General features: G+C 33.2%; 1 long non-coding RNA gene across 1 annotated transcript; it reads left to right on the top strand.

Annotated features, from left to right (window-relative positions):
* Positions 1 to 7621: 7621 nt before the first annotated feature.
* Positions 7622 to 10136, top strand: LOC121212448 (uncharacterized). Its single transcript, XR_005907651.1, has 2 exons — positions 7622 to 7886; positions 9788 to 10136. It is a non-coding gene; the product is annotated as an uncharacterized lncRNA (long non-coding RNA).
* The last annotated feature ends 4114 nt before the right edge of the window (positions 10137 to 14250 follow it).

Here is a 14250-nt window from a genome sequence, read left to right as displayed (position 1 = left end):
CTATAATTAAGAGAGCCTTTGGGAGTGAAATGAGCAAAAAACAAGCCAAAATTAGACAAAAAGGGCTATTTTTAGGATTCACATGGCCTGGGCATTTCCACATGGCCTGGGCACATACCCATGTTGATTTCGAAACCTGCTTCTAAGATACACGAAAAAAACCCAATTTTTAGGTTTTTTAAGCATTCTAAAGTCTATAAATACCAGTTAGAAGATGACCTAAGAGGGCACTCAGAGAAAATCAAAGAAAGCACTCGAAGAACGCCATCAGAATCAACTCAGAAGTAGATCTCCCTCAAGATCGAAAATCTCCATTTAATCTCTTTTGAAGTGTTATTGAGTTTCTTTATGTCTTGTGGTTATCTTAATTTTGAGATGTTTCTGTTCAGGATTATGAATTAAATTCCTTAGATACCTAGGGAAGATGAAACCTATGATGAATCTTATTATTTGATTTCTGATTTACATGATAAATACTTTATTCTTGTTCTCAATTATGTATGCTTATTTCTTGTTTTAATATTTCCGGAATATTAATTCATGTTTAATGTGCTTACGTTGGTAGAGCAAAAGTCTCTGTTTAAGAGTAAATCTAGTATAATTGAGTGGAGTTGCATGCAACCCTAGAAATAGGACGACATAAATCTACCGAATTAGAGTAAAATCTAATACGGGAATCAATAGATCGAGTTAATACGACAATAAAGATTTTAATTTGAAAGAGATTTCAATTAATCAACCTAGAGTCAGTTGTTCTTACTCTCAAAAGAGATATTAACATAATTTAGGGATTTATAGGGATCAAGTAACACGTGAATAAATCGTTTAATTCAAGTTCATAATAATAGGTGAAGTCTAGGCGGAATATTTCTTGGGTATTGTCTATCTCATTGGTTATCTTCAGGTATTTTCCTATTTTATTCTCTGTTACGTTCTTAGATAAATTAGATTAGTAAATTTAGATTAAAAAAATCACTTCAATTCATCGGCTAAATAATAGAAAAATGATAATTACTAGTACTTTTAGTCCCCGTGGATACGATATTCCTTACTAACCATAGCTATACTATTGTTCGATAGGTGCACTTTTCTTTATCGTAATTATCGTTAGTTTAGTGGCCATCAAGTTTTTGGCGCCATTGTCGATGACTAAAATATTAGGAACACTTTATTTTTATTAATTTAGCCATTTATTTTTATTTTGTTTTTGTTTTTAGTTTAATTTTTACATTCTAATTTTTCTTTTGTTTACTTCTGGTAGGTTCTTTTATTGAGGAGATAACACTTAATTATTATCAGTGGCAAGCCATGAAAACAAAGACGAGGAAAGAAGCCGATTTTTTCAACTTAGATGCAATCACCATGTTATCAAATCAGCTAGAACAATTAAATAAGAAAATTGATGGTTTTTATGTTTCTACGCAGGTACACCCGATGATGTAATACGATACAAATGGAGGTGGAATGAACAATCCAGAATGCTTACCCTTCACTCTTAGCACAGAGAACGAGCAAATAATTTACATAGGTAACAATTATAGGCCTCAAAATAACCCTTATGGTAATCACTATAATGTAGGTTGGAGAAATCATCTCAATTTCTCCTGGGGTGGTCAAGGAAATCAGAGAGCACAAGCCTCTCTAGGCTTCCAACAACAACTGTATCAGTAAGAGAAGAAGTCGAACCTTGAGGAGATGTTAACGAAGTTCATCTTGGTGTCAGAAATGCGTTTTCAAAACACTGAAGCTACACTTAAAAATCAACAAGCATCAATTCAAGGATTTGAGAACCAAATAGGTCAGCTTGCTGAACTAATTTTTGAAAGACCACAAGGTAGTTTACCTAACAATACTGAAACTAACCCAAAGGGGCATCTTTATGTAATTACTGTTCTAAATGAAGAAGGGTTAGTTGAATCTGAGCCAAAACCGAGGCAAGAAATTATGGTAAGTAACAGAAAGGTTGAGGCAAGCCAGAAAGAGCAAAAGGCGGTGGCTACATAATATAAACCTCAAGTGCCATATTCTAACGTGATAAAAAGAGACCACACGAACGAACAATTTGGTAAATTTCTTAAACTTCTAAAAAAAATACATATTAACTTACCGCTTATTGAAACTCTTTCGCAGATACCCAATTCCTTTAAATTTTTAAAGGAGCTTTTGGCAAACAAATGGAAGTTAGACAATTCATCGCATGTAGAGCTAAATGCAGTTTGCTCAGCCATATTGCAAAATAAACTACCCGACAAAATGAAAGATCCAGGCAATTTTACTATTTATTGTTTAATTGGCAGTTTGAATATTAATAAGGCTTTGGCTGATTTAGGGGCGAGTATTAATGTCATGCCCTATAAAATGTTTAAACAAATAGGTCTTGGGAAACCTAAACAAACTATGATGAGTATTCAATTAGCAGATAGATCAACTAGATTTCCTAGGGGTATTATTGAAGATGTTCTTGTAAAAATTGATAAATTCATATTCCCTGTTGATTTTGTTATTTTAGACATGGATGAGGATGTGACGTACCTTTAATTTTAGGACAACCCTTTTTAGCAACAGCTAGAACTATAATTGATGTTGGCATAGGTGAATTAATACTTCATGTAGGTGATGAAACGATTACTCTCCAAGCTCGTGATTCTGTTAAGACATCTAATGATCGAGATAATTTTACAAGTTCTGTTAATATGAGTAACCATGTGGCTCAACATTCTTTGGAGGAAACCCCTCGAAAAAATGAAATTGAGTCATGTTCTAGTCAATACGATAGAACGACTCATAAAGAACAAATGTTATGAATCGATGAACTAAATGAATGGCAAACACATGTCAAGGAGAATCCGAAAAAGCACGATGAAAAGCTAAAGCGACGCCATGATGAACATATGGATGGAACGAACCAATTTAAGGTTGGAAACAAGGTATTTTTAGATAAAATAGATCCTCAAATTGCCACTTCAGAGTTTGATGCAAACGGATCAAATCCCTTTACGGTACTAAATGTATTCTCATACGGTACAGTCGAGGTAACTCATTCTGAATTTGGAACATTTAAAGTTAATAGCACTCGACTTAAACCTTATTTTGATAATAGAATTGATAAAGAGAAGAGGAGTTTCGACTCCGCGAACCACCTTGACCATGTGACTACGAGGTAAGTCGAGCTTAGACTTTAAATAAGCACTTCTCGGGAGGCAACCCGAATGTTTAACTTTTGCTAATACTTTTAATTCCATGGCATGCTAATTTAAAATCTTTTAAAAAAAAGGTGTTTTTTACCCACACGGCCTGGACACACGAGCGTGTGGAACACAAGGCCTGGACACATAGGCATGTTGCAGGCCACGTGTGAAATGGGGTAATGATAGTGAGTTACACGGCCTGGAGGCATGTCTGTGTGAGAGACACGGCTAAGCTACACAGGCGTGTGGGATCTCACATGGGCGTGGGAGGAGCGAAGGAAAACACACATCGCCTGAGACACGTCCCTGTGAAAACTAGGTTAATTTTTAATTGCACATGGGCTGAAAATCTCCACACGGCCGTGTGGCCTAAAACCCTAAAATTCCTTTCTCAATTTGTCTTTTTCTTCTTCCCCAACCAAGCCACCCCTTTTGTTTTATTTTATTTTATTTATTATTATTTATTATTTTATTTATTTTATTTTATTATTTTATTTTATTTTATTTATTATTCTTATACTTAGATTTTAAATTTATATTAATTTTTCTGCTATTTCTGCTATTTTAAACATTTAAAGTTTATTATTATTATTTTTTCATTTTATTTTTTATTTATCTTTCTTTTTAATTTTTTAATTGCTTTTTTAAATTTTTTTTATTTTTTTAAACTTATTTTCATTATTATCTTTTAATATATTTTTTTATGATAGTTTCTAATCAAGTTATAACCCCTTAATCTTCTCTGTTATTTGTGTTTATTTTCTTATTAGTTTGCTCAGAATCATGCGTTACATTTAAATTTGACTACAATTCCATTTTTCACTGTTCTGGGGAATTCATACAATATTCAGGGCAATTTTAGTTTTTTCCCTCTCTTATGATATTCTGTAACACCCCAAACACGGCCTAAACGTTATGGCTGAATCCGGAGAAGTCACAAAGAATGGATTTAGTTGCGTAAAATCATTTCAGTTACTTAACTCAAAGTCCTTAAAATTAAAAATAAGAACACTAAATGAGTTTTATACAAAGTAATTGAACCGAGCTCTCGACTACTGCCAAATCCTAAGTGTGAGGGTTGCTTAAAATATTAAACAAACGGAGTGAGCTAAAAAAAACTCATCGTGTGCCTTGACCCACAAATAGAATCAAACAGACATAACAATTTAATAGAATCTTGCATGAATGCACATGTTAAAATTGTAGATAAGATATTATAGTAATTCTTAGCATGACAAACTTATACAGAATGATCCTACCCCCATCCCCTACACACCATCTCCGACCATCCAATCACACCAAATATGGCTACTAGTGTAACATCCCTGTAACACCCCTTACCCATATTCAATGTTGGAATAGGGTTACGGAGCATTACCGGACTTATAACACATTCGAACATACATTTCATTTGCAATTAATCAAAACATATACATTTCATTCATGACCAATCATTATGTCCTAATACAAGCCTACGAGGCCCTAAACATGCATTCAGGGTGATTCGGGATTAAACCAATAACTCAGGAAATTTTTTTAACACTTAGAAAATTTTTACATAAAATAGGGGACACACGCCCGTGTGGCCCGATCGTGTGTCTCACACTGCCAACAGACATGCCCGTGTCACAAGTCTTGTGGACATTCGAAATGGGAGCATATGGCAGTGTCCCAGCCTGTGTCTAACCCCTTGTAACTCTCTGACTTGGGTTACACGGCCAATACACAAGCCAGTGTGCCAGGCAGTGTGTAGGCCGTGCCAAACCTGTAGGGTATACTGACTTATGCAACACAGCCAAGTCACACGCCCGTGTGCCAGGCCGTGTAGAGCATACTAACTTGATTTCAATTTCAACACTAGAGGGCACACGGCCGTGTAACATAACTGTGTGTCACACATGGCTGAGACACGCGCCCGTGTGGACAAAAATAAGCTATTTACTAAGCCAATTTACCACCCAAATTTGTAAACACCTACACAATTCAAATGGTACCCATTCATAGCATAAGTGAACATCCAATTCAACCACAATCAAGGCTAAAACATACCATTTCAATACCAACAATTAACATGTTTATTATCTCATATTTTACTCATTCAAATCATACCAACTTCACATATTCAAATCAACTAATTAAACCTTTCCAGACATGCATCATCATGCACCAATTCACAAGCACATAGCTTCCCAATTATCAACCCTTTAACATTCAAATTACCTATTATCAATAAGCATCATGAATCCAACCTCAATCACACAACATAGGTCAATTACCAAACTCAAAACAAAAGCCATTTGTACATTTATATACTTCATCAAAATCACTAATATAAGCCAACTGACATGGCTATGTATACAATCCTAAAACATAAACATTTAAAAGCCAATTCAAATGGCTAAACTCACAAACAAAACATATGTCATATTGACCAAAGTCCCTATACATTCCATATGACCCAAAACTTAATTTCAAAGGTGCCAAGTGATAGTTGGATAGTATGAAGCAATCTCCGACGGTCCCCGAATTCGAGCCAGCTCTGTAATCACTATAAAACACAGAGAAATACACAAAGTAAGCTTTCTAGCTTAGTAAGCTCATATAGCATTTAAAATACATTTATAATGAAATATATTACATACGAACTTACCTTAAATATAAAAACGACAGCACGAGTCAACTAATTCGAGACCTTGTTCTTTACCTATTATAAGTCTGGATTTCACTTTTCTTGATCTATATGTAATCAAAATCAGCTTATTTAATTATCTCACTATTCAATTTAGTCCAAAACACTCATTTTTGCCCCTAACATTTCAAAATTTTTACAATTTAGTCCTTATTTCATAAAAATACAAATTCATGCAATTTAGCCACAACCTATGCTAGCCAAATTATTATTATACCCCTAGCAGCCCATATTTTTCATTTATTTCACATTTTAACCTCTAAATTTCCACATTTCACAATTTAATCCTTAATTTGCATTTTCACCAAAAATCACTTAACAAAACTTGTACAACTATCATCAAACATTCAAAATCTATCATTAAACATCAAAATACTCATGTATTCATTAATGGAAACATTAAAAATCTTTAACATTTTTGCAAAATAATCCTTGGGCTAGCTAGACCTAGTTGTAACAATCTTAAAAACATAAAAATCATTAAAAAGGGACAAAAACAGACTTACAATTAAGCTAGAAGATGGTCGAATGCTTCAAGCCCTAAGAATGGCTTTCTCGTTTGTTGGAATCAGCAATTAGCATGAAGGTGAACAAAAATTATGAATTTGTTTTGTTTTAATTAACCTTTAGTAATTAATTTACTTATTTAACCTTTAAAACATTTATTAATTACACAAAATGCCATGCCACTATCATCCACTATGTTATAAATGGGATAATATTCACATAAAGACCTTTACTTTAAATTTATATAGCTATTAGACACCTTTAGCTATTACAACATCATTTTTGCACTTTACGCGATTTAGTCTTTTTTATCAAATTAAGCACTCAAATGATAAAATTTCTTAACAAAAATTTCACACAATCATATTTTCATGATGTAGACATTAAAATATTAAAATAATTATTTTGAATTTGAATTTGTGGTCTTGAAACCACTATTCTGATTTGACTAAAAACAAGCTGTTACAATCCCGCCTGGCAGAATCTTAGGATCTGAACATTGTTTGAAAGAATAAGACAGATATAATAAGTTTAGAGGAGCATAGAGCCAAAATTTAGTTTAAAAGATAAGAATTATACGAGTGCACATGTGACACCTTGATGTTGACAGACACTGAGCTAGCACGTGGTAAATAAGAATTAAATAAGGATTTGCCCCAAGAGCCTAGGACTAGTGTGTATAGGATGGGAAAATCTGTTATAAGAGATGAGGAAATAAACCGTCTAAGTCTAAGTCACAAATGAGTGTACTTTGTAACGATGGCTTTGAGCCAGCAAGGAATCGATCGTTAGAATTCAACTGAAAATGAACTAAAATGGTTAGGAACCAATGGAAAATATTTTATTAATATTCTTGGAATTTGTAAGATTTGAATAAGATACCAAATGATTGATGTGACGTTCATCTGGTCCCAATAAAGACATAGGTCTGGTCAAAGATTTTGATATATCTCGTCGAGAGTGTAAGATAAAGGAAGATAGAAAGACTTCTCTTAAACTTAGTATAAGGTCAGATGATGGGCGAGGTCTATAGTTTTTAAGTAGGTAAAACGTTGAATCCTCACTAAGACTCTTGGCTTAGACATAAACACGTGAGTCCCTATGAGGCAAGATATCTTTTAGGGATGTATTTAAAGGAGACGATGCCAATGAGGTGTGATGTACCAAAGTGTTAGCAATACGCCACTAGTAATGCTCTGATAAAATGACTGAGGACCACTACGAAGTGGAGACTCAAGGCTATGCCATGAATGTGTTTTCATACACACACAACCTTACAATTTTCGTGCATCTGACTAGCCATCACATGGACTAGTACACGTGCCAAAATTCTACCAAAACTAAATAAAAACATCTAATAACTGGGTAAGTGGTAGATGTTGTTCATTACTTCCTCAAGAAGTATTCTCTACCTATAAAAAGGTGAGCTGAGGGGAAAGTTCCTATCATCCTTTAGGATGAGCTTGGAATAGGAGGATCAGCCTTGAAATGCCTCTTGAGAAGTAAGTCTTTCGACTTTGCATGATAAACTGCCAGGGAGTAGTTCTGTTTAGCTCGCTAGAGTAAGCTGAGTCGAGCTTTGCTACATGATTTGGTGCTCAAAGTAGAAGGAAAAATGAGTTAGATAAACATGCCTTGATATGTTTTCTGTGGTTTAACGTTTAAAAGTTGATGATCTACTCAAAGAAAACCCGAATCTAACGCCTAATGCTGCTAACGATGAGCAGTAGGTGACACTTCATGAGACCATTTAAGGATTTATGAATATTATATGGTGTAGATCTCTTATAAATGGTAAGATAAGGTGAGAAAGTTGTGTGTACCTTTGAGGGTTTGGTAAGTAACCCTGTAAAATCTTTGAGTATTCTGACTATTAATGCATGCATGTGTTTATGTGTGATTCCCTATGTTGTGTAGTCATTCTTATGTGATTCTCTATGTTGTGTAGTCATTCTTGTGTTGAATATGTGAACTATGTGTGACATGATGATTCTGTAGAAATATGTATCTGATATGTTGCATGTGTGCCTTGACGCCAAGATGATAATACGCCTCTACTGTAAAAGAAACCATGAGATGACTGGTATGCCTCTGTTTTGTTAAAATATACGTGCTTGATGAATATGCACCTAGTAAGCTTGAGCATGTCACTCATAAAAGATTTATGTTTAAGTAAATGCATGTAGTCATGTGTCTATCACGAGTATTTGCATAAAGAGTCATGCATGAGTTAAAGAAGTGTGTCACATGAATAAAAGAGTAAATGAATATGCATTTCGAAGTCTATGTAAAGATTCAATCATGCGTAAGTCTATATATCAACTCTACTTGCATGTACGGGTTCGTCGGGACAATAAACACGAATTTTGATATGTGAAAAACCATCACAGTTGCCAGCGAAGACCATATCGTGTAAAATGTAGCCTAGGACTATGACATCATATAAGGTATGTGAAGTCCATATAGTGTAAGGCCTAGTCATATTGCTATGGCACCATATGGAAAATGAAGACCATGTTTGAGTATGTCACGTAGATATCTGCAATGGATGGTTAGGTGAGTACTAGGCGATGATGGGCAAACCTCATGATAATGAGTGTAGACAAATCCCTATCATCAAAAACACCAAGTTACCTATTCTGTGGAAGCCTTTGAGGTAGTTCTGATATATGTGAGCCTCTATGACTATTTTATGTAAGCCTTTGTGGTGTGTACTTGGTATGCATGAGCCATTATGGTTGTAATCTGACGTGTGAGCCCTCGCGGTAAGAACTTATTATATGTGAGCCCTTGTCGTAGGAACTTGCTGTATGTGACCATTGTGGAAAAAATATGGTATATGTTAGCCTTTTTGGCGGAACATGTTGTATGTAGAAGCCTTATGATTGTTTCTATTATATGTATGCCTTTATGGCGATGACTACTTTGAAAGCAGGTGGATGCCTTAATGACTATGTGATGATGTACAGATGCCCTTGTGGCTATCTATTGACAAAGTGTGTGTGTTTGCAACTTTGTGAAGTGTACACCATGGTGGCACGGTTTGTGAAATGATCTCGAGAAAAATAATACAAAGGCATTGCCAAAGTGGTGGACTCTAAAGGAAGAGTGAGTTGTTAGAACAAACCTGTAAATAAGTTTAATGACACCAACTGAGGTAAGTATTAATACTAATTGTGGAGGAGTACCATGTAAGTAAAGAATGCAATACTTGTGTTTTGTCAAACTGATAAGTATCTGTTTGATTCCATGAAGTATGTGGTGACATTTTAGATTTGATGTACGTGTACGGATGAATGTTGTGATGTTGTATGTTGATTATGTTTGTATACAGTGATGAATGTATGTATGGTAACGCCTCACTATGTTCTTGTGAACTGATTACGGATGCCTTTGATTGTAGGATCCATTAGAACGAAGAGACAAGAAAGATGATGCCAGGGTTATGCCGTGGGGACAATGGAGTGGGCATTAATGCATACAAAGCGGAGTTATACGAGCGTGCTCGAGCCTTGAGGGCTGGATGAGTCTCATAGAAAGATAGGTTGTCGTGATGTCTTTGTAGATATTCTAAGTAGGATTTTTCGTAGGTGGTCTTCCATGGACTTAAGAAGCCACTGGAGTCGAGTCATGTCATTATATGGATATTTATTTGAAAGCTCACTAAATTAAGGGTATTGTAGATAGTTATATATATGTTGAATCATTAAGTTTGTTTTAATTAGTAAGAAATAACAAGGTATTGTTTAGTATGTTAAAGTGTTGAGAAAATTTAGCGAGTTTGATCTGTTTAATAACACTCAAGGCTAGGATCCGGTCAATTAGGTCGGGTACAGGCGTTACAACTAGAACTCATCCATCCATCACACCAAAGTATAGTCATATGCCACTCAGATAATTCGTAGTTGTGCTACCAAAAAATTATTTTGGGTATACCGCCAAAAATATATATAGTGCAGTTAAACTGCCAGAATCAGACTTCCTCTATCACAAAATCAATTATCACCCCAATGCATAGACAGAAATCATACTGAGTGATCATGTCATATTTACTCATACATAACTAATAACAGAACATGAACATAATGTTTAAGCTTACTCAAAGCCTTACAAAATGGAAACTCACTTTTACAAATACACATAAGTTTACAGATATCATGATTTAACACATATTCGGAGTATATTACAAATCAGAATCTAGAATTTAATACTTGGCCCAAACATGGCCCAACAACCACTCAAAATGGCCCACATGCCTGTCTGGCTCACATGCCCTACCTCAACCAGATTGTGTGGCCCACACAGTCCAACACGATCATGTGGCATCATTAGCCTCCTTTTGATTTTTATAAGATTTCAAGATTTCCATCTTCATTTTTAGAACTACGAGTTAGGTCACACACTTTATTGCTTTTGGGATATCGGCACTAAAGCAGCACTTTAAGTCCCTGTACACGACATCCATGACTAATTTGATTAGCAACCTCAGAATGAAATTGAAACTTGAATTTGGTACTCAACACTTAATTAAACCAGTCCCTTAAACTGCCATTTGGTCACTTACCCTAGAAAGACAGCGGTTTAACAACAACGAAACTGCCAACAAGTTACGTATCTTGTAATCTTCACCTAACAGAACCAAAACTCTCCTAAGATAAAAAATAAAAATAAAAATAAACTTCCTATAAAACAAACGAATTATGATTGCAAAGAAAACTTAGAAAACAAAGAATTGAAAATGACACTATGAGAAATCAAGGTCTGGATGACACGATAGAAAAATAAGCAAGAGATTTCCCACAAAATTATGAGAAACAAAACAAAATGAAAAGAAGAAGAAACATAGACGAGAGGCGACAGAGGAAGAGTTCCCAATAGAAAAATGAGAGAAAAATGGAAAATAGGGAGAGTGAGGGAGAGAAGGAAGACAACTAGAGAGGAAATTTTGGGATAATTTTTAATAATTTCAAAAAATATAAATATGATAAAAAAATTATCTAATCTAATTAGCTAACCACCAATCAGATTGCCTAGTAATAGAGTTTGATCGAAACTTTGACAAGTATGGGCTGTAACAGTAGAGACAAAGCAACAATTAAGTTCATCTTGACACGATGAGATTCAAACTTGGGACCTGAGGATAAACTAAAACTTTACCGCAAAACCACTAGACTCATTTTTGCTAATAACTCATAAACAATTAAAGATAACCCTAACGTGATGAGTTAGGTGAAGAAATAAAAACACCCAAATTCAAGGAAAAAGATTCAAACACAAAACTTCAACCATATAAATAAAACACTTAATCACTAAACCAAATTAATTACTTAACATAAGTATAAACTCAAAAACTAATGAATTTTGAGACGTTACATATAGTATATTTTTTTGATTTATTAAATTTCAAAAATTCATATAAGTGTAAGATTTTAAGCATAACGAACTATATTGATAAATTTGAAATATTTAAAATTTAAAATATGAGTTTATTCTCAAAATATTAAAATTAAAATACGAGTAAATATAAAATATTTCCTGTAAGGAAAGGTAAGAGAAAATTTATATTTGGGTACTTTTTGAGAAATAAAAATTTTAATTTTAAATTTTCTGATTTTAGGAAGCTTTAAATTTATCCAGCTATGAACCTTTGCATCAATTTGATTGGGATAATTAAGTAGATTTCAATTAAGGGTAAATCATGGTAAAAGACAGGCATAGATTAATTTTTATTTTTATTGTAAATTTAAAATATAAAATTCTAATAAATCTCATGAAATAATTGTGGGTTTATATCTATTTTAAGTTTTTGAAAATTTCAAGAAAAATCCGGACAAAAAAAAAAAGTTAATGTAGCCTTTAACTTAAACGGAAGAATATTAAAATTTTTGTCAAATATTTGTTTCACATCATTTCAAACTGTATTAATATTATATAAAACAAATTTAATGTTATAGCTAGAAAAAAGGTGGGAAACTAACCAAGAACAGGGTTCGATGACACGTTTTATTAATGGTATGGGCTTAATCTTTTGAATCGAATTATTTTATTAAATTACATTTTTTAATAAGACATTAAATTAGATTTTAGATATATGGTTTTTATATCAAAAAAAATATTAACTATAATAAATATAATAAATAAAAATATACATTAAAATGTTCACTGTAATATAATAGAGTTGTAATTAGTGATTCAATTGTTTAGTTGAATTGAATGGAATAGAACTGCAATAATATTCTTGTGTTTGGTTAAATGGAATAAATGTTGTAATAAAATAAAATAAAAACTGAAATGATCAGAGTACTCCTTGTAGAATTTTTTTTTAGGTAGATAATTATTGTTATTGTTTTTAAATTTTAATATAATAGGATTATTATTAAATAATCAAGCATGTCCTAGTCAGCTCCAATCCATGCACATTTTTATTACCACACTTCTCGTACTAATTGAATAATCTAAAGAAGCGTATGGAACAATACAACACATTTATTTTCTCATTACCACAGTTCTTATCTTTAATATATCACAATTATATAATAAAAAAATTATTAAACAGACATATAAAGAGATGGCTTAAAAAATAAAATTGTGAGTTAAGGTTTCCATGGTTCTATTTTTAGAAACTAAATGAAAAACCAAAAAAAAATTTACATTGTTTTTCACCACAAGGCATTCCTTGTGTCTTCGATCGCCATCGATCCATCTTCTCCTCATCATGTACTCTTTTTTTGAAAAAAACTACATTTATATCCTATATTCGTCTCCAGCTCACAAGAATTCTATAAATAAAAAATAATGTTACGTGAAGATGATAGCCCATGGTCTATATCTTAAGAACCACAACCTTGGCAAAAATAATAATTATATAACAAATATATATAATATTGCATTCATTCATATACATTTTCCTAAACATGTGAATAATTACAAGAATGTCACATCTTGTCAATTATTAATCAAACAAGATGAAAAGAGAGATTTGGTCTCGGTTTACACCATAAACATAGGATAACCTAGCTCTGATACTAATTGTTGGAAAAAAATCCTATTTGAAAACGATTTTCTTGTACAGCAGAAAATTAAAATTTTGAAGATTGACTCGGTTTGTGATATTTATAACAATAAATCTTAATTGAACCTGTACTTATGTTTTCGGCTTAGTTGACATTCATTGGTCTCAGTTTTTGTTACACCCCTCACCTGTATCTGGAATAGGGTTACGGAGCATTACCGGACTTATTAAATAATTAAACATTCATTTCACACGCATTTTCAGATTTCAAATAATCATCATTCAACACCATTTACATTGTCCCTAACACGAGCCTACGAGGCCCAAAACATGTAACGCCCCGTACCCGAGACCGTCGCCGGAGTCGAACACGAAGTGTTAATAGACTTAATTCATTACTTAAATAGCTCAAACAATTTATTTTTAAAATTTTCAGTCAAGCTAACAATCTGCATCATAGTCGTTTAAAAATTCATATCTCGAGTTACGAAACTCGAAATCCAATTCTGTAAACCTGAAACTAGACTCATATATATATTTAATAATTTTTTTATAGAATTTTTGGTTGAGCAAATTAGTACAGTTTATTAGTTAAAGTCTCCCCTGTTTCAGAGTTTGACTGCTCTGACCTCTGTGTATTACGAATCAAATATCTCCCTGTACAGAGTTTCAATGACTATACCGTTTGCTTCTAATAAAACTAGACTCAATAAGGAATCTGTACATATAAATTATGACTTCTAATTATCTTTTAAAAATTTATGGTGAATTTCCAAAGTCATAACAGGGGATCCAGAAATTGCTCTGGTCCTGTTTCACAAAAATTTAAACATCTCATAAAATAAAACTCATAT

This window comes from Gossypium hirsutum, chromosome A13, assembly GCF_007990345.1.
Source record: "Gossypium hirsutum isolate 1008001.06 chromosome A13, Gossypium_hirsutum_v2.1, whole genome shotgun sequence".
NCBI classification, from domain to species: domain Eukaryota; kingdom Viridiplantae; phylum Streptophyta; class Magnoliopsida; order Malvales; family Malvaceae; genus Gossypium; species Gossypium hirsutum.
Note: the sequence above shows the minus strand (reverse complement) of the source record. Positions and strands in the feature narration are given on the sequence as shown.